At 51.6% G+C, this 17,612-nt stretch overlaps 1 protein-coding gene across 4 annotated transcripts in view; it reads right to left on the reverse strand.

Moving 5' to 3' along the window:
• Positions 1-6,442, reverse strand: part of RNF144A (ring finger protein 144A) — a 132,108-nt gene extending 125,666 nt beyond the window's left edge. For 2 of the 4 annotated variants that reach the window (XM_044926289.2, XM_025261607.3), the window contains exon 1: positions 5,824-5,957. The gene's annotated coding sequence lies outside the window, so the exon portion shown is untranslated. Of the gene's footprint in view, positions 1-5,823; positions 5,958-6,422 lie in introns of those variants that run through there. The other 2 variants (XM_025261608.3, XM_025261609.3) reach the window with 2 other exon arrangements.
• Between the last annotated feature and the right edge of the window lie 11,170 nt (positions 6,443-17,612).

A 17,612-nucleotide genomic window follows, 5' to 3' on the forward strand; every position in this document is an offset into this window, starting at 1 on the left:
GTCACCGTCCCCCCATCAAGTCTCCCTGGCTGGGCCCTGCACAACCCCTTCCCTGTCTCGACCTCCCTGCGCTACGGAGCTCAGGCCCCCTGGCCTCCTCCAACTGGTCCATGCAAGGCTTGCCACCTAACTCTGGAACTGGGGTGCCTGCCCCCACATCCAGGTGACTCGGGACTGTCCAGCCCGCCCCCCGACATCCCAGAAGGCCCACCCGTGGGCTGGGTCTTGTGGTGCACCCCTGCACCACAAGCCAACACCCCACCCACTTCGGCCCCACACAGTCCTGCGGTGTCCCGCTCTGTGGCTGGACCTCCCCAAAGACAGAGCGCGTCTCTATTTGTTCAGATCCTGCTGGAGACCAGAACACGAGCCCGGATCCCATCTCCTCGTCAATAACCTACTCCACGTTCCCTTCTGGACCCGGTTTCTTTCCCATGGATTCAATCATGGAGCAAAAATGCATTTAGAGACATCATGACGGGCACTGAGGGAATGTTAAAATGAATAGGTCCCTACATTTATAGGGCTTGCAATTTAGTAAAGGAAGGATAAAGTTACAGAAAAATTAGATTAGAGAGCTTAAGTGCAATTGCAGGTTCTGAAAAAAAGTCACCATAGAAACACCTGGTAGAGAAGAGGCTCCCGGCTCACGGCAGAAGGAAGACAGATGCTCGGGCCGGAAAGGGAAGGGGCCTGACAGGGCTCCCGGGACTGCGTTCTTCCCTCTCTGCTCCACGCCTGCATTTCCTCCTCTGTCAGATGCCACTGCTGGAGGAGTCAGCCTCCACAGCCCCCACATCAGTGATTCCACAGCTTTAAGAAAAAGGCAATATGCCTGTGGAGCCTGGAAGGATCATTAGGAATTTGACACCTGGAGGCAGAGGGAGAATGTTTCAGGGTCTAAGTGTGGAGGCTGCGAAGAGATTAGCATGGAAAGACGGGCTGGAACCCAGGAGAAACTTATAGAGCCTCGCTCCAGAGGCACAGCTGTGACTTCATGAGCAGCGGTGTCTCAGCCAGGAAGTTGTCAACTTTCTGGGTCAGTGGTGAGCCTAAACGGGGGCAGGGAGTGGAGGAGAGACACCACAGAGAAGGAACAAAGGTTGTCCCAGGATGTGACACACGCCTGAATAATTCTGGCTTCGGGACACCCACTGAAGAGATGATTTACCTTCAGGTGGAAGAGGCCCCTAACACAGAGGTCTGCACACTTTCCACCCACGAGCTAGGGGAGCAAAGAGCCTCTTTGTCCTGCAGGCTACCCCTCCATGGACAAGCCTCACCAGGGAGGGGGGCCGCAGGGGCTGGCTGGCAGGGCTACTCTGGAATGATGGAGCAACTGCAGAGGAGCCAACCATAGAGGGTGGGTAGCAGGACACACATATCAGCTGCCACCGTCCAGGAACCACTTCCCAGATGCAAGAGACAGAGCATCACAGAACGGCTCCCTGCCTGCCTGTGAGGCTAGCAGGTCAGTGGGAATCCGAGAGGCAGTCTTTGCTGCTCCTTGGGTGCAGCTGGCACAGTCCCACCTCCCTCCAGATCACCTTTAGACGCTGGTACCCCAACATCAAACATGCCCCGTTTCAAAAGACTGCTTGAAAACTGACCCTCTGGAAACTAAAATATGTCCCAGATCAACCGCTATGGGGGAGGCGTTCCAAGGACAAATGTGAAGCCCTGTTTAACCAATAACCTAGCCTGAGAGACAGAGTCAGTATTTTGGTTTGGAATCCTCTGCCCCAGCAGGTCTGCCGTGTCCTGGCCTGCAGGGCAGAGCTGGCAGGAACAGGGGTGACCCCAGCTGCACCGGCATCCTTCAGAGGCCGCACTTCCAGCTCGGTGCTTGTCCACCAGGTCGGGCTGCCACCCCCTGGGGAATCACGGCAGCCTTGCTCAGGTGACCCTGCAGACAGAGCGAGCAGACCCTGGGCTGCGGCTGGGCTTCCTTTCATCTTCCTGGGACACCCTCTCCTCTACAAGCAAACTGGTGGGGTGGGGGGTGGGGGGTGGGAGAGAGACAAAAGAGGACAGAGGCACTAAAACCAAAGAACTCGCACTGGTGGGACCATCCAGAAGGTTCCAGAAGTGACAGCAATGCTGCTGCAGCTGGGGGGTCTTGCTTTGAACAGGATTCAGAGACAGGGTCACCCCCCAGCAGGACAAATCCAGCACAGCCCCACTACACCAGCCCGAAGTTCCCTGCACCCCCAGGCAGCTTCTTGCTGCTCTCGGGCCCAGCCTGTGACCCTGACCTCATCTGCCTGCCAACAGGGACTCGTTTTCAAGACCCAGCCTGCCTCACCAGCTCCAGCGGGCAAACTCCTCACCATGCCCCCCTGCACTGTGCGTACCGACCCCAGAGCCAGAACAATCTGTGACTGGCTGCTTCCCAATGCCCAGACTGTAGCCTCCTCAAGGACAGGGAATATACCCTTTTTCCAAGGGGCTCTGAGTTCCATGCTGGCTTTAGCACGTACCAAGTGGCTGGCCTTGGACTCCATAAGGGCTCCTTAAGCCTCTCCCCTCCCCTGTAGATCGGGTAAGGTAGTGGTGCCTGTCCTTTCTACGGGCCACCTGAGAATTGGGTCCACAGCACTCAGAGCACTTCCCATCGGCACCTGGTGATGGAAAGGCTAAATGAACATCCACTGCTTCCTGGTTTTCCAAAGTCAGACCCCAAGAGACTGCATATCACCTAGTTGGCACAGTTCATCACGCCATCCAGGAACTTATTTTTCTCCTAACACTGCATCCAGCTCATCAGTTTGCTCCTTAGAGAAAGCCCTGCTCTCTCTGTACCTACAGGCTAATCAGGAAACACCATCAGATCCAGGCTTTAAATTCCAGGAAAGAAAGAAGATACAGACTCTCATCATCAAGGAATGACCCTCTTCAAAGCCCCATCTCTCAACTTATCATCTCTGAGGAAAACCATTGTTCTGAAACTGATACATATATATAAATATTTATATATATATATATTTTTTTTTAATCTTGCAAAATTTCTTAAAAATGGTTGCATTGTAAAGACTGATGCTCCTGGAAGAGACCTTTAAAGCAGCACATTCTTACATCCAGATCTTGACGATCATTTAGACCAACATCTTAGTTCCACAGTGGGGGTAAACTGGGGCCACACAAGGTAGTTAAGACACCTGCTCAAGGTCACAGAGCTGGGTTAGAAAGTTGTACAAGCTCTGTCCTTCAGCCGAACTCCCCAGCAGGTATATGAACAGTTGCTTCCATTTAATTTCTTCATCTAATTAAGAAAAGGTATCCATGTGTGTCAGTGATGCAGAAACAAAGGAGAGAGGAGACTGCTTCCAGAAATGATGACCTCGGATGACTTTTTCATCTCAAAGAAAGGAACCTTCAACTCAGTCCTTGGACCTTGAAGGTAGGAAACTCCCCCAAGTGAGTGTGGACAGGGTCCATGTTCCGTTGAAGTATTCCATTCTATTCACAGCCTCTTGGCTGCCCCTGACTATCCACACCCCAGGGACCCAGGGCAGGTCCTCACTTGACCAGATCCCCTGGAAGAATCACCTGGAGTGGCTCCAGACCAGCAGACCCCAAGGGCAGCGGACATGTTTCCATCTTCCCAGTTTAAGCATGGAGCCAGAGAAAGAACAGCAGACCATCAGGAGGGCTGGTGCTGGGCCCAAGCTGGCCACGGCTCTCTTTGTGGCCGCGCCCCTGACCTCCCCCTCCAGTCCGCAGTGTCCTCAGTCACAATGGGCGGCTGGGCTGGGGATCTGTGATGACCAGTGAGCTGTGATGCTCACTCTCCGTGTGGACAGACTTTCCCTGTTTCCACACCAGAGAGAGAGAGGCTCCTAAGAGGGAGGTGAAATTTGCACAAAAGAAGGCAGTGGGGCCAAACCATGAACCACAGTGGAAAACACAGGCGACGTGGCTCCCGGCGTCTGGCCGAATGGCACGTTCACCCCGCTGAATGCCAGCAGCGTCCACTGAAGTGTGGGAGGTCCCTTCCGAGTCCCAAACCACATGGAGTCCACAGGCCAAGCCCTGTACTTGGGCAAGGATCTGGGTGCGATGAGCACACTTGATTAAAGCCAGGGCGCTGGACAAGCTTATAAAGCACAGGAGTTTGAAAGTGCTCGTGCAGGTCTCAACACCCCCATCTTTCAGGCCCCTGGGAGCCCACACCATCACCCACTGGCCACAGCTCTACCCCCAGCATCTGACTGGTTCATCTGTTTCCCTTCCAAGGATCCTGACATTTGAACCTGAGCTTCGTTTTACACAAACTTCCGAACTCCAATGGTGCTGGATCTGGAAAACTCGCCTCCCATTAAAATTAGGTTGTTTGCATCTTGCTTTTTCCTGAGGTTCTCAAGCCCTGCCTGACCTTTGATGAGAAGTACCAGGGGGACTACAAGCCACACCTTCCACAACAGACAGCACGGTGCGCTCCCCACCCCTCACAGCCGCCTTCCCCACTCTCAGTGGGGGCCCAGCCCACTCTCTGAACCATCCAGAACCATCTATGGCTCCCAATGCCACAGGATCAAGGCCATAAGTTGGCCTGGAATTCAACATTTCACCATCTACCCCCATCTGACCACACTAGGCATAATTCCTTTGCACTCTCTAGAAAATAATAAAAGTAAGATTTGAAAAGGCACTAGAAACCCTTAGAAGACTAGGAAAAGGGGATCTTGGTTCCCTCTCCTGAGAACCTGCTCTCAGCACCATCCCAGAGGGACCACATCCAAGGAGCACACGGGCTGCACGTCCGAGGGTAAGGTCAAGGGGCACACCTGTGTCCCTTCTCCCTTCCTCCTCTGGCCAGTTCCCTCTGGCCACCCAGAACCTGTCCCACCTCCAAGCTCTGACTCAATTCCGTCTTCACCAGCAGTCCAGACCCTCCTTCCCCGGCCTCTCCCTCCTGGGAAGTCCCAGGGTTCTCAGGCAGGCGGTCCTCACCTTGCTCTCTGGATCTCACACTTTCTTTATCCACAGGGCTAATCTGCCCTGCCCCTGGCCAGATTGCCTGGAATGCGTCCTTATCAGATCCCCAGGCCCTACTCCTGGGAAAGGGCTTCCTTCTCACCATCAAAGCAAGAATTGAGTCTGTTTCCAGTTCGGAGACCAGATCCCCCTCACCTCACGGAGGGCAGGACCCCCTGGGGATAGTCCCCTGGGTTCCCTCACCCAGCCTTAAGGCCTGGCAGGAGGCCAGCACAGGCTATTTGTTGACTGGGCTTTTTATGATGATTGTGCCTGTTCGCTGGGAAGAGGGTAGGGAGAGAGAACTTTTGGAGCTGGACATCTACGAGATGATGAGGGCGCAGTGAGTAACCCCTTCCTCCTCGGGACCTGATCGTCCAGATTCGCAGGAGGCCCAGAGCTGGGTGCCCAGGACAGTGCAGGGGAGCTGGGGAGCCCGCTGGAGGGTAGGATGGGGGGTGGGGGGTGGCAGACAACTTTCTGCACGCCCCTGGGGAGGGGAAGGCTTGGAGGGCCCCGGGCGGCCGCGGTCCTGGGAGCCGGGATGTGCACCCGGGAGGACGCGGCACCGGCCCACCGCGGCCGGGCTGACCTGTCCGCCTCCTGCCCGGGCCCCGCCGGATCGCCCCGGCCAGACCCCATACGCCGCCCCCGCCGCCCCGGGGACCCGCCGGAGCGCCGGGACGCGGCGGCACCCGGGCCAAGGGCAGGGCCGGGGAGGCGCCCCTGGCGGGGATGGATTGGCCGTCGCCGCCGCCGGATCCGCTCGGCACGGCCACCTCCCCCGGGGCCCTCGGCCGCGCCCGCCCCGGCGAGGCCGACACAAAGGGGCCGCGCGTCACCCACCTGATCCCGCGCGTCCGGGGCCCAGGGGGTGGGGGCCGCCGCTCCTGCTCGGCCGCGGGCGGGGCTCCTAGCGCCGAGGTCCGCGGTCCGAGGCCGGCTGTCCGCGCCGCTCCGCGCGGAGCCGCCCTTTATTCCCGCCCGCCCTCCAGCCGGGGCGCGCGGCCCGCGGGGGGAGACTGGGCGGCGGCGCCGCGCGGCACAAAGACGCGGGGCGCACGGGCTCGGCCCCCGCCCCGCCCGGCGCGCAGCGCCCCCTGCCGCCCGCGCGAGGCCCGCGAGGACCCAGACTCCCCAGGACCGCCCGGACCCCAAGCTGCCCGGAGGAACGCCGCGGCCTCGGTTAGGTGGCAGCCAGAAGACGAGGTCCCTGGTGTCGACGCTCGGAGGCACAAAGATCCGCAAGCTGGGAGAGGAATGGGGGACCCAAAACAGTCTTAGCGCGGCGATAGAAAGAGAACCGGGCCGGGCTGCTTCGGACCAGATCCGGGCTCCCGGAACCTGGGCTCCATGCCCTGGCGCGTGGGGACCGTGCGTAAAGGCTGTGGGCCTTTCTAAGCTAGCATCTCATCAACGCGCCAAAGGTCTTTGCCTACCCGTACCTGACCTGCTGGACGGATGGAGCCCCGGGCTCGTCTGGTCCTTCGGCTCTGTGGATTCCCGAGTTCCAGTTCTGGGCTGTTGACTTCCTCTGCCTTACGGTTTCGAGCTTGTTAGAGCCAAAGGTATTTGAAGGTAGAATTTTCCTGTAAGATTTCTCCTTGCCACTCCCCCTAATAACTAGAAGTTACACAGGCATTTAATTCTGTCTCCAGCATGCGTACCTGAACAAAACCTACTGATGGGTATGAAAGAATGCCCCCTTCAATACATAGATTCTTCTCTATGGTGGGAAAACCCACCCTCACCGCTTTTGTCCTTAACACCACACCCTCCAGTGTTGACTCTGCAGTCTAGTACCATCACCTAATGGGCCCAGTGACCTTAACTGAGCAAGTTAGTTAACTTCTATGTGTTTTGATTTTCTTATCTGAAAACTACCAATGGTCATAGAGGTCATAGAAATCTTGGCAGGGATTAAATAAGGAAAATAAGCAAAGAGCAATCTCAACATAACTGGAAAATTGTAAGGATTCCATAATCCTTAGCTGTACTTTGTCTCATTTCCCCCCAAACTACAATATTCTTAGCTATCGTGGCACTGCATAATTTATCTTCCCCTACTACATACACATCTTTAAAAATAATAATAATAATAAATCTGTCTCATCTACACTGAGAAGTTATTCTGGTAACTTCTTAAATATGAATTCCTCCCCAAATATGAATGAGCGCTTCTGATGTCTCTGTCAAATTCTTTGTATAAATGTCATCATTCAAGAAAGAAGGCACAATGACACTTGGTTACCCCAGCCTCTCACCAGAAGATGAAAATGGTTCTGCATAAAGGCCTGAGCTTCACGGAAAATATATTCGGCCCTTCTGTACAGGGGTTGTGGAGCCAGGAAAGCACTGTGAGATACTGCTTATGAATGAAGGGATGGATGGATGAGAGCAAGTATCCGGGGAAGTGAAGAATGTGTCCACACGGATGCAGATGCTTCTGTAGATTACCAGGGGCGTGGGAATCAAGCCTGGGGGAGGGGGAAGGGGGGAGGTTGGCAAGGAGAGGGTTGATGGACAAAACCAACCTCTTATCCAATTGTGTCATTGAGCCTTTGTGTCTCTTCCAAGTGCTTAAGCAGTGATGTGACTGTGTGAGGTCATTCCCATGTTTGTTTGTCTTTGTTAACCTGCTTGTTGTTGGGGAGACGGGGAAAGACGACATCATCATTGATAATACAGTTTGCAGCAGGCCATGCCCTGAATTTCATAAGTCTCAAGACTTTTCTCTATGAAGTCTTCCTAACCCATCACTGCTCCCCATCTCCAGATGTCTGGAGTTGTGTAATAGTTCATTTGTTTCCATGGCATCTGTTAGACTTCATGTTTTGGATATTTACTGTCTGATTATTAGGTCATAAGAGTCTGTAGATGAGAAATGAAGTAAATTTTCTATTGAGTTTCCCAAAGGGCCTTGGGCATAGTAAGTGCTCAGTAAATGTAGATGAGTCCTCTGCCCTGAGCTGTGTCCTTCCTAGTTCTCTCCAATGAGCTGCCTGTATCTCTCAAGGTCACATCCACCCATCACTGATTGATTTTCAGTCCATTCCTCTCATGGCTGTCAACCATCTCACCCAGAGGTGTGTTGTGTCAAGCTCATTTTTAAAAATACCCACTGTTGCTAAGCGCTTGTGCCTGTAGGCAACATGACTCATCGTTCTGAAGAAGCCCCTTGTTGATTATTTACTGAGGGCAAGGTTTTGTGCTAGGTTGTTGCCAGGGAGTCAATGCCCCAGCAAATGGTCCAGAGGCTGGAGAAATGGAAGTCCATCAGGAAGTTCCTTCTCTAGCTACAAAACTGAGTGAAGATCAAGATTCATTTGGTGGCTTAAGTTTAAACCTTTTCAGGCAGTGGAGTTTGCATGGGTTCATAATCACACATTCTGAAAGTCCAGAACATTCACATTTCTTTAATTTTTAAAATTGCCTTAAATTCAGTTCCTTATTTCTGGAGAGAAGCAGGCAATTAAATGTCAACTATTGCTCTGATTGTCTCTCCCTGGAGGCCCACAGGTCCCTGGGGGTTTTACGGTCCTGGGATCCAGGGTGTAACCCTTCATGCTCAGCCCATCTCCCTGTATATCTAGCAGGCTCCTTCCCTGAGTCCTGGGTCCCTTCCAAGCAGGCTACGCTCAGTTTCTCTTTCAGGGGCCCAGCTTCCCAGGTGGGCTAGAAAGCTGCAAGTTTCCTCACCTCTCAGGGCGATGCAAAGTCTCTGCTGCTCTCAGGGACTCTTGGGAAAGCTTTTCTTGTCCAACCCCTGCCTCCATTCCCACAAACACCTCCCCTCTTTCTTCCCCAGCCTTGTTGTTCAGTCGGTAAGTCGAGTCTGACTCTTTGCGATTCTGTGGACTGCAGCATGCCAGGTTTCCCTGTCCTTCACTATCTCCCGAAGTCTGCTGTAACATATCCATTGAGTCGGTGATACCATCCAACAATCTCATCCTCCACTGCCCCCTTCTCCTGCCCTCAGCCTTTCATAGGACTTCGCTGGTGGGCTCAGATGGTAAAGAATCTGCCCACAATTCTTAAGGAAGAAAAAATAAAATTTAGGAAAGATAACACATGGAAAGGGGGAGATTCATCCTTATAATCACGTAGAAAGAGCACTGCTAGGGGTGAATTGGGCTTCCCTCATGGCTCATTCAGTAAAGGATCCACCTGCAGTGCATGAGACCCTGGTTCAATTCCTAGGTTGGGAAGATCCCCTGGAGAAGGGATAGGCTACCCACTCTAGTATTCTTGGGCTTCCCTGGTGGCTCAGGTGGTAAAGAATCTGCCTGCAACGCAGGAGACCTGGGTTCAATCCCTGTGTTGGGAAGATCCCCTGGAGAAGGGAAAGGCTATCCACTCCAGTATTCTGGCCTGGAGAATTCCATGGACTGTATAGTCCATGGGGTTGCAAAGAGTCGGACACGACTGAGCGACTTTCACTTTCAGGGGTGAATTGTGTCTCCAGATTCACAGGTTAAAGTGTTAGCCTACCCCACCTCCTGACATGAACTCATATGGAAATAGGGTCCTCGCAGATGGAATTAGTTCAGATGAGGACATTCTGACTCAGTGAGGACATAGACTCAACGAACATCAGTTTGAGAAACTCCGGGAGTTGGTGATGGACAGGGAGGCCTGGCTTGCAGCAGTCCATGGGGTTGCAAAGAGTCAGACACGACCGAGCAACTGACCTGAACTCAACTAAGGACATACTGGAGAAGAGTGGGCCCTAATCCACTATGAGGGGTGTCTTCATACAAAGGGTAAATTTCAAGGGACTTCCCTGGGGGTCCAGTGGCTAAGACTCCATGCTCCCAATGCAGGGAGCCTGGGTTCCACCTCTGGTCAGGGAACTAGGCGCCACAAGCCACAACTAAGAGTTTTCATAAAAAAAAAATAAATAAGAGTTTTCATGCCACAACTCATCCTGAGTTCTGCAACTAAGAACTGGCATAGCTGAATAAATAAGTAGAAACAAATATTAAAAAAACAAAGGGTAAATTTCAAAACAGATACATAAAGGGGGCACTCTGGGAACATGAAGGGATGGAGATAAATTAAGCATCACCGAAGATTCCACCTGACCCCTGGAAGCTAGGAGAAGACCTGGAACAGCTTTAAGGTTCCTCTCAGCCCTCAGGAGGAACAAACCTTGCTGGCCCCCTAATCTCAGACTTCTAGCCTCCATAACTGTGAGACAGAAGACTTCCATCGTTTAAGCCACTGGGCCAATAGTATTTTGTTTCAGCACCCCCCAGCTCACTAAACAAACAGCTAGACAGTGCCCATGTGTGACTACAATTTAGAGAATAATTTCATAACAAAAATAAAAATATCAAAGGTCGTAGCTACTGCTGCTAAGTCATGTCAGCCGTGTCCAACTCTGTACAACCCCGTAGACAGCAACCCAACAGGCTGCTCTGTCCCTGGGATTCTCCAGGCAAGAGTACTGGAGTGGGTTGCCATTGCCTTCTTCAAAGTTCGTAGAGTATGTGCTCATAAGATTTCCATGCTAGTAAAAGAGCAAAAATATTTTCCAGACACCTCTCAGGAAATAGAGACATTTTCTCTCTTATTCACCACTAAGCCCAGCACAGTAAGAACAGGTTCTGGGCACTTAATACATATTTGTTGAATAAAATAGGTGTATCTTGTCTTCTAGTGTTCTCTGCTAACTTGTCCTTCTACGTGGCTTAGATGCAAAGGCCACGGATGCTACATAAACATTTAGACCAGAGAGAAAGTTTCATCTCATCTTTTCATGTCACACATAGAAACACTGAGGTTGAAAGTGGTCCTTGAAGTTCCCAAGTTTACTGCCAACTGGAGAAGGCAATGGCACCCCACTCCAGTACTCTCGCCTGGAAAATCCCATGGACGGAGGAGCCTGGTGGGCTGCAGTCCATGGGGTCGCTAAGAGTCGGACACGACTGAGCAACTTTACTTTCACTTTTCTCTTTCATGCACTGGAGAAGGAAATGGCAACCCACTCCAGTATTCTTGCCTGGAGAATCCCAGGGACGACGGGGCCTGGTGGGCTGCCATCTATGGGGTCGCACAGAGTCGGACACGACTGAAGCGACTTAGCATAGCATAGTGACATACACGGTGCTGTTACTTGCTGTTACTCAAGGTTCGTGGCCAATTCAGTTTTACTATATTGCTTTTCTGGAATAATCAATAGGATATGACCCTTGTGGCTTGACAGAATTTTAAAAGGTTTTCCCAGCTCTCAAGGAGTGATTAAGTTATATTCAACATTAGATGAACTTAACTATGGGCAGAAAGTTGATGCTCACTGAACATCCATGTGCTATTGCACAGGTCCCAGCCCCTTGCACTTAGGAAGGGGTGTGTGACTCGTTTCGTTCACTAGACAATCAGCAAGACTGTCACTTCTGGGCTGAGACAGAGAGAGGAATTTCAAGACCTCTAACTGGCCTGGCCGGTCCCCATTACAGTAACCACACAGCCACCCACTGCTATGGTTGGACTCCACAGCAAGGTCAGCATGAGTCCTTGGATTGTCTCCTGTCGGGACAATTCCCAGGAGACATACATGCTTGTGTTGAGCTATGGGAGTCTAATCTATACTTACTCACGCATTTGCTCCATACTGCTTTTGTTGTTGTTTAGTCACTAGTGACGTGTAGTGAAAGTCACTCAGTTGTGTCCGACTCTTGCAACCCCATGGACTATAGCCCGCCAGGCTCCTCTGTCCATTGGATTCCCCAGGCAAGAATGGGAGTTCTTGAGTGGGTTGCCATTTCCTTCTCCAGGGGATCTTCCCGACCCAGGAATCAAACCCAAGTCTCCTGCATTGCAGGCAGGTTCTTTACCAACTCAGCTATGAGGGAAGCCCTAAGTTATGTCCAACTCTTTACGACCCTATGGACTGTAGCCCACCAGGCTCCTCTGTCCATGGGATTCTCCAGGCAAGAATACTGGAGTGGGTTGCTGCTTCCTCCTCCAGGGGATCTTCCCGACCCAGGGATCGAACCTGTGTCTCGCATTGGCAGGCAGCTTCTATACCCACTGAGCTGTCGAGTCACGGTCACTCTCCTGGGTCTTAGGGAAAGTCAAAGTGCAGTGTCAGGGAAGGAAAGTAAGTCATCAAGTCTTAGATGAACCTCCGTTTGAAGCAGATGGCCAGCTGTCAGAGAACATGAAAACCTGAAAGGAACTGAGGATCAGAGAGGCAGAAGGCAACATCAGGAGGAGCTCCTTTATCTGGGGTGTGACCATGTGCTGTAACATCTTTTTTTTGTTGTGAAAGTCACTCAGTTGTGTCCACATGTCCATTCTGTTTGTGACCCCATGGACTATACAGTCCATGGAATTCTCCAGGCCAGAATACTGGAGTGGGTAGCCTTTCCCTTCTCCAGGGGATCTTCCCAACCCAGGGATTGAACCCAGGTCTCCCGCATGGCAGGCAGATTCTTTGCCAGCTGAACCACCAGGAAAGCCATCTGTAAAGTCTTACAGGTCATTAAAATATAGGCTGAGGGTGCACGGAATGGCTGCTCTGTCCTCTGCAGAGGGCTTGGGTGAGGTTCGGCAGGTTGATGCTGTGGTGTGTTGACCAGACCTGCCTACGGAACCAGAGCGCTCACCCCGGGCTGCTGGCATGCCAGGTATCAATGGTTCACTTCCTGGGAATCATCTTTTGCCAGAGGAGGCTACCTCAGCCAGATTTCTGGAGGCAGTGCTTCTGATCATTGGTCCACTGGGAATTAAAGGCCTGCCCAGCTGCCTTCACTCCAGACAGTCCTGAAGAGTCCCAGCGGCTGCAGTTCTCTTCAGCCTCATCCCAGGCCCTCTACTCCCCACTCTCCCTGGGAGCCCCTTGGAGAGCATCCTGCCAGCAAACACCAGGTGTCAGATCTGCTTCCCTGGGGGCCTGACCCCTGGACACAGGGCCGTGCGGGAGGAGCCCAGCACAGCCACACAGACGGAGCCAGGGGTCATCAGGAGGTTCATCTGGTTTGGTGAGGACTGGAAATGAGGGTGGGGGTGAGTCCCAGGACCCAGGATCCACCGGGCCTTGGGTACCACCTGTGGATGGACAGTTCTGGGGAACCTGAGAGTAAGAATAGAACTGGTAGGAGGTGGGAAGGCGCCTATGGTGGAGGGTGATTGCCAGGGCACCCAGCCATGTGACTGGAGCGTTACAACTTTCAGTCCCAACCTCAGACCTCCAGAAGGGGGAGTGCAATCACCAGTGACCAGTGATGTCAGTGGTGAGAGACCTTTGGAGACTTTTGTTTGTTTGCTTCTAAGAACCATTTGATTTCTTTGTGCGTGCATGCTCAGTCGCTCAGTCGTGCCTGACTCTTTGTGACCCCATGGACTCTTTGTAGCCCACCAGGCTCTTCTGTCCATGGGATTCTCCAGGCAAGGATATTGGAGTGGGTTGTCTTGCCCTCCTCTCCAGGGGATCTTCCCGACCCAGGATCAAACCCATGTTTCCTGCATTGGCAGGTGGGTTCTTTACCACTGTGCATCCTGAAAAGCCCTGACCTCCTCGTATTTAACTCTTACTCGGCTATGATTTTTAAAGCTACTTTATTTTAAGGAGCTTATTCAATCCCGTGAAGTGCTCTATCCCTGGACAGTCTGGGGTCCTCTTCTAATATTTTGGAACTCGGTTCCCAGCTGTTGCTTTGGTGTCTCCTCCATGACTCCGTCTGGATCAGGGTGGGTGCCTCACCTGAGCTCTCAAACTCCCCTCACTCTCTGTGTCTGTGGCCCTGGCACCAGGACTGATCGCCGAGTTAGGATGGAAGAACTCAGCTTCCTCTTCCCACCTCTGCCCTCTGCATGTGTATGAAGATCTGTATCAATTCTCTCTCTCCCCTTTTCCTTCCTCTCCCATGTCATATGTGTTGATGAATGTTAGATATCAGGCTGTATTTCTGAGAATATCGTGTTATCACAGGATCTCGGGGTAAGGCCTCATCTCATTTCCCCGAAAGAAGACACACAATCACAACATCTTATCAAGAGAAGGTGCCACAGACTCCAGCAAACAAGCACACACCAACCGAGCAAAACCCAAAGATGCAGAGTCGGGGTCTCCTGGGAGTGGAGAGGCGTGGGGAGCGGCCCCTCTCAGAGCCTGGAGCCCTGGGCACCCTCCCCAGTGTTACTGACTGGCAGTCTCTCTGCCAAGTGAGGGCAGGCCAGCGGGAACTCATTACCTGGAGCCGGCTCAGCTGTCACCTTGATCTTGGGCTTCCAGCCTTCAGAAATGAATGCCTGTTGTTTGCAGGGCCCCCAGTCAGTGGTGAATTAATAAGGCCACCAGAGCTGACATGCCACAGGTCAGGGCGGTACAGACAAGACTGCAGTCAAGTGACATCTGAGTTATACTGGAAGGAGCGACAAGGTATATTTTTTACCTTGTAAAAATACACAGCTCCCCCTTCACACACACACATACACACACACACACACATGTCTTGTAACATCTTATGGGAAGGAGTCCTAGCAAAGTTCACTACAAAGCAAACCCCAAGAAAGAACTGACTAGTATAGGCCAGTCTACTCAGACACAGAACAAATGGGGATTCAAGGTGAGATATTATGCTATATCAATTCAGTTCAATCTTTCAGTCATGTCTGACTCTATGAAACCCCATGGACTGCAGCATGCCAGGCCTCCCTGTCCATCACCAACTCCTGGAGCTTGCTCAAACTCATGTCCATCAAGTCAGTGATGCCATCCAACCATCTCATCCTCTGTCATCCCCGTCTCCTCCTGCCTTCAATCTTTCCCAGCATCAGAGTCTTTTCTAATGAGTCAGCTCTTCAAATCAGATGGCCAAAGTATTGGAGCTTCAGCTTCAGCATCAGTCCTTCCAATGAATATTCAGGACTGATTTCCTTTAGGATGGACTGGTTGGATCTCCTTGCTGTCCAAGGGACTCTCAAAGAGTCTTCTCCAACACCACAGTTCAAAAGCATCAATTCTTTGGCACTCTTATAAGAAATGAATATTTGGTCTTCACCCTCATTCCTAGTGCAGAGCTCCTAAAACCCATGGAATTTCCTAAGTGATGATGGTACTGACCTGGGTTCCAAGATTCTAGTCAATAAAAATTGCTGAGAGGCCAGATGAGGAATTCAGGTGGAGCTTTAGGGGGACTCATGCTGCAGCAGGATGGAGTGAAGACAAGTAACAAGTTCCCTCGTTCACTCCCCAAAGGGGGTGAGCTGGTCCCTTAAATAGGATGAGGATGGGGGCAGACAGGTGGGTCAGGAAGGAGGGGGTGGCTTGGATGGGCAGTGCACCCCCTGGGGGTGCTGCCTGCAGGGGTCACGCACAGGACACTCCTTGTTTTCTCCCAGCTACGGAAGTAGCAGCTGGATTTTGGCCTTTGTGTATTGTGTCCGTCGTTTGCCCCACTTGTGCAAGTCACAGTTGCTTTTAGCCCCTTCTAGTTTCTTCACATCCTGTTGCCCTAGGAGACATTGGTCCAAGTGCAAGCTCTCCAGGAGGGGGACAAAGGGTTCCTGGTCCCAGGTCCCAGCCTCTCTCAATGACATGAATACAGAGGTCTTTTACTATGATACAAAGCAGACTTTGGGCAGGCCCTAGGCCACCTATGGTGGAGGGTGATTGCCAGGGCACCCAGTCATGTGATTGAAGCATTAGAACTTTCAGTCCCAACCTCAGACCTCCAGAAGGGGGAGTGCAATCACCAGTGACCAGTGATGTCATGCTACAGAATGAGTCCTCCATAAAACCCAAAGGGACCAGGTTCAAAGAGCCTCTGGGTTGGTGAACAGGTGCAGATTCAGAGTGACTGGTGCCCCTCCAGAGGGCATGCATGCTTTGTACCCTTCCGCCACACTTCGCCCTCTGCAATTCTTTCTTCCAGCGGCTATTCCTAAACTGCATCCTTTCATAATAAACTGGTAACCTAGTAAGTACAGTGTTTCTCTGAGTTCTGTGAGCTCATCTATCAGATTAGTCCAACCCTAGGAGGGAGTTCTTGGGCCCTTCGACATAGCTAGTCAGTCAGTGAGAAGCACAGGTGATAACCTGCAGTTGTGATGGGCATCTGTATTGGGGGTGGGGGAGTAAGGTGCCCTCTGGTGGGACTGAGCCCCTATCCCATAGGATCTGATGCTGGGTGTGTGCTGTGCTATCGTATCCAACTCTTCACTACCCCATGGACTGTAGCCCTCCAGGCTCCTCTGTCCGTTGGATTCTCCAGGCAGAAATACTGGAGTGGGTTGCAATGCCTTCCTCCAGGGGATCTTCCCAACCCAGGGATTGAACCTGAGTCTCTTATGTCTCTTGTATTGGCAGGCGAGTTCTTTACCACTAGTACCACCTGGGTCTGATGCTACCTCTAGGTAAAGAGTGTCAGAATTGAGCTGAAGCAGGAGGGCTGCCGTCTATGGGGTCACACAGAGTCGGACACGACTGAAGCGATTTAGCAGCAGCAGCAGGACATCACGCTGATATGGGAAAATTGCTTGCTGGGGTGGAAAAAACTCACACATGGGAATTGAGGGTAGAATCAGACAAGGACAAGCCAAGATGGCCCGGATTAAAATAATAAATCACTTTTGTTCATTTCCCCAGATCCTCCAGGAATGAGTTTCCCCAGAGAAGTTTTGTTTTTATTATTATATGTATATTTTCTAGATAAAGTGAATTCCCAGAACACGGGTTGCACTCATGTTCATAATCAAATTTGTAAACAATTCAAAACCCAAATCTGGTGGTTTTTTTTTTTTTTTTTCAAATTAACTGAGGTTTTTAGGATACCTTTGAATCTCTTCTCATCTTTTCATGTGAATTGTAAAGAACTGGCTGTTCTCATTAAAGTATAAGAATGCCCGTTGGTTTTAAAATCCTTCAGAAGCTATGTGGAAAATAAAATTGAGTAAGAACTCAATTCTATTAAAAATATGCACTCCTGGAAATATGCATGAAATGAACTAGCAGTTGCCTCTGGGCCACTGTAATTATGGGTAATTTTTATTTTCTTCATTTTGCTGTGTTCTGTTTCTCAAATATTCTCCAAATGCTTATTTGTCTTAGAATCATGGGGGGAGCATGTGGTTAAAAAGCCTTTCTCATCTTTCAAACCCAGCTTAGTGGCATCTGAGTTGAACTTGCTATGTGGGCTTTCTGTGGAATTTCCCATTCTTTGCCACTGACTAGAACAGCAGACGCCAGCAGAGACTTGACGCTGGGTTGTGCACCCCGGACATGGCTGCCGGCCACAAGGCTGGACGACCTGGGCTGCCTTCTGAGTCCCCTTCACTGTCCTCAAGCCCCTGGATCTGATCCCTGTCCTGGGGGCTAGAGCCCAGGGTTGGCCTGACTAGTCCAGGGTGGGCAAAAATAATGAGGCCATATCCTTCCTGAAGAAGTGAGTAAAATGAAAGTAAAGTCATTCAGTCATGTCCAACTCTTTGCAACCCCATGGACTATAGCCTACAAGGCTCCTCTGTCCATGGAATTTTCCAGGCAAGAGTACTGGAGTGAGTTGCCATTTCCTTCTCCAGGGGATCTTCCCCACCCAGGGATTGAACCCAGGTCTCCCACATTGCAAGAAGACACCTTTACCATCTGAGCCACCAGGGAAGCTCAAGAAGTGAGTACTTACAACTGA

Source organism: Bubalus bubalis, chromosome 12 (assembly GCF_019923935.1).
Source record: "Bubalus bubalis isolate 160015118507 breed Murrah chromosome 12, NDDB_SH_1, whole genome shotgun sequence".
NCBI classification, from domain to species: Eukaryota; Metazoa; Chordata; class Mammalia; order Artiodactyla; family Bovidae; genus Bubalus; species Bubalus bubalis.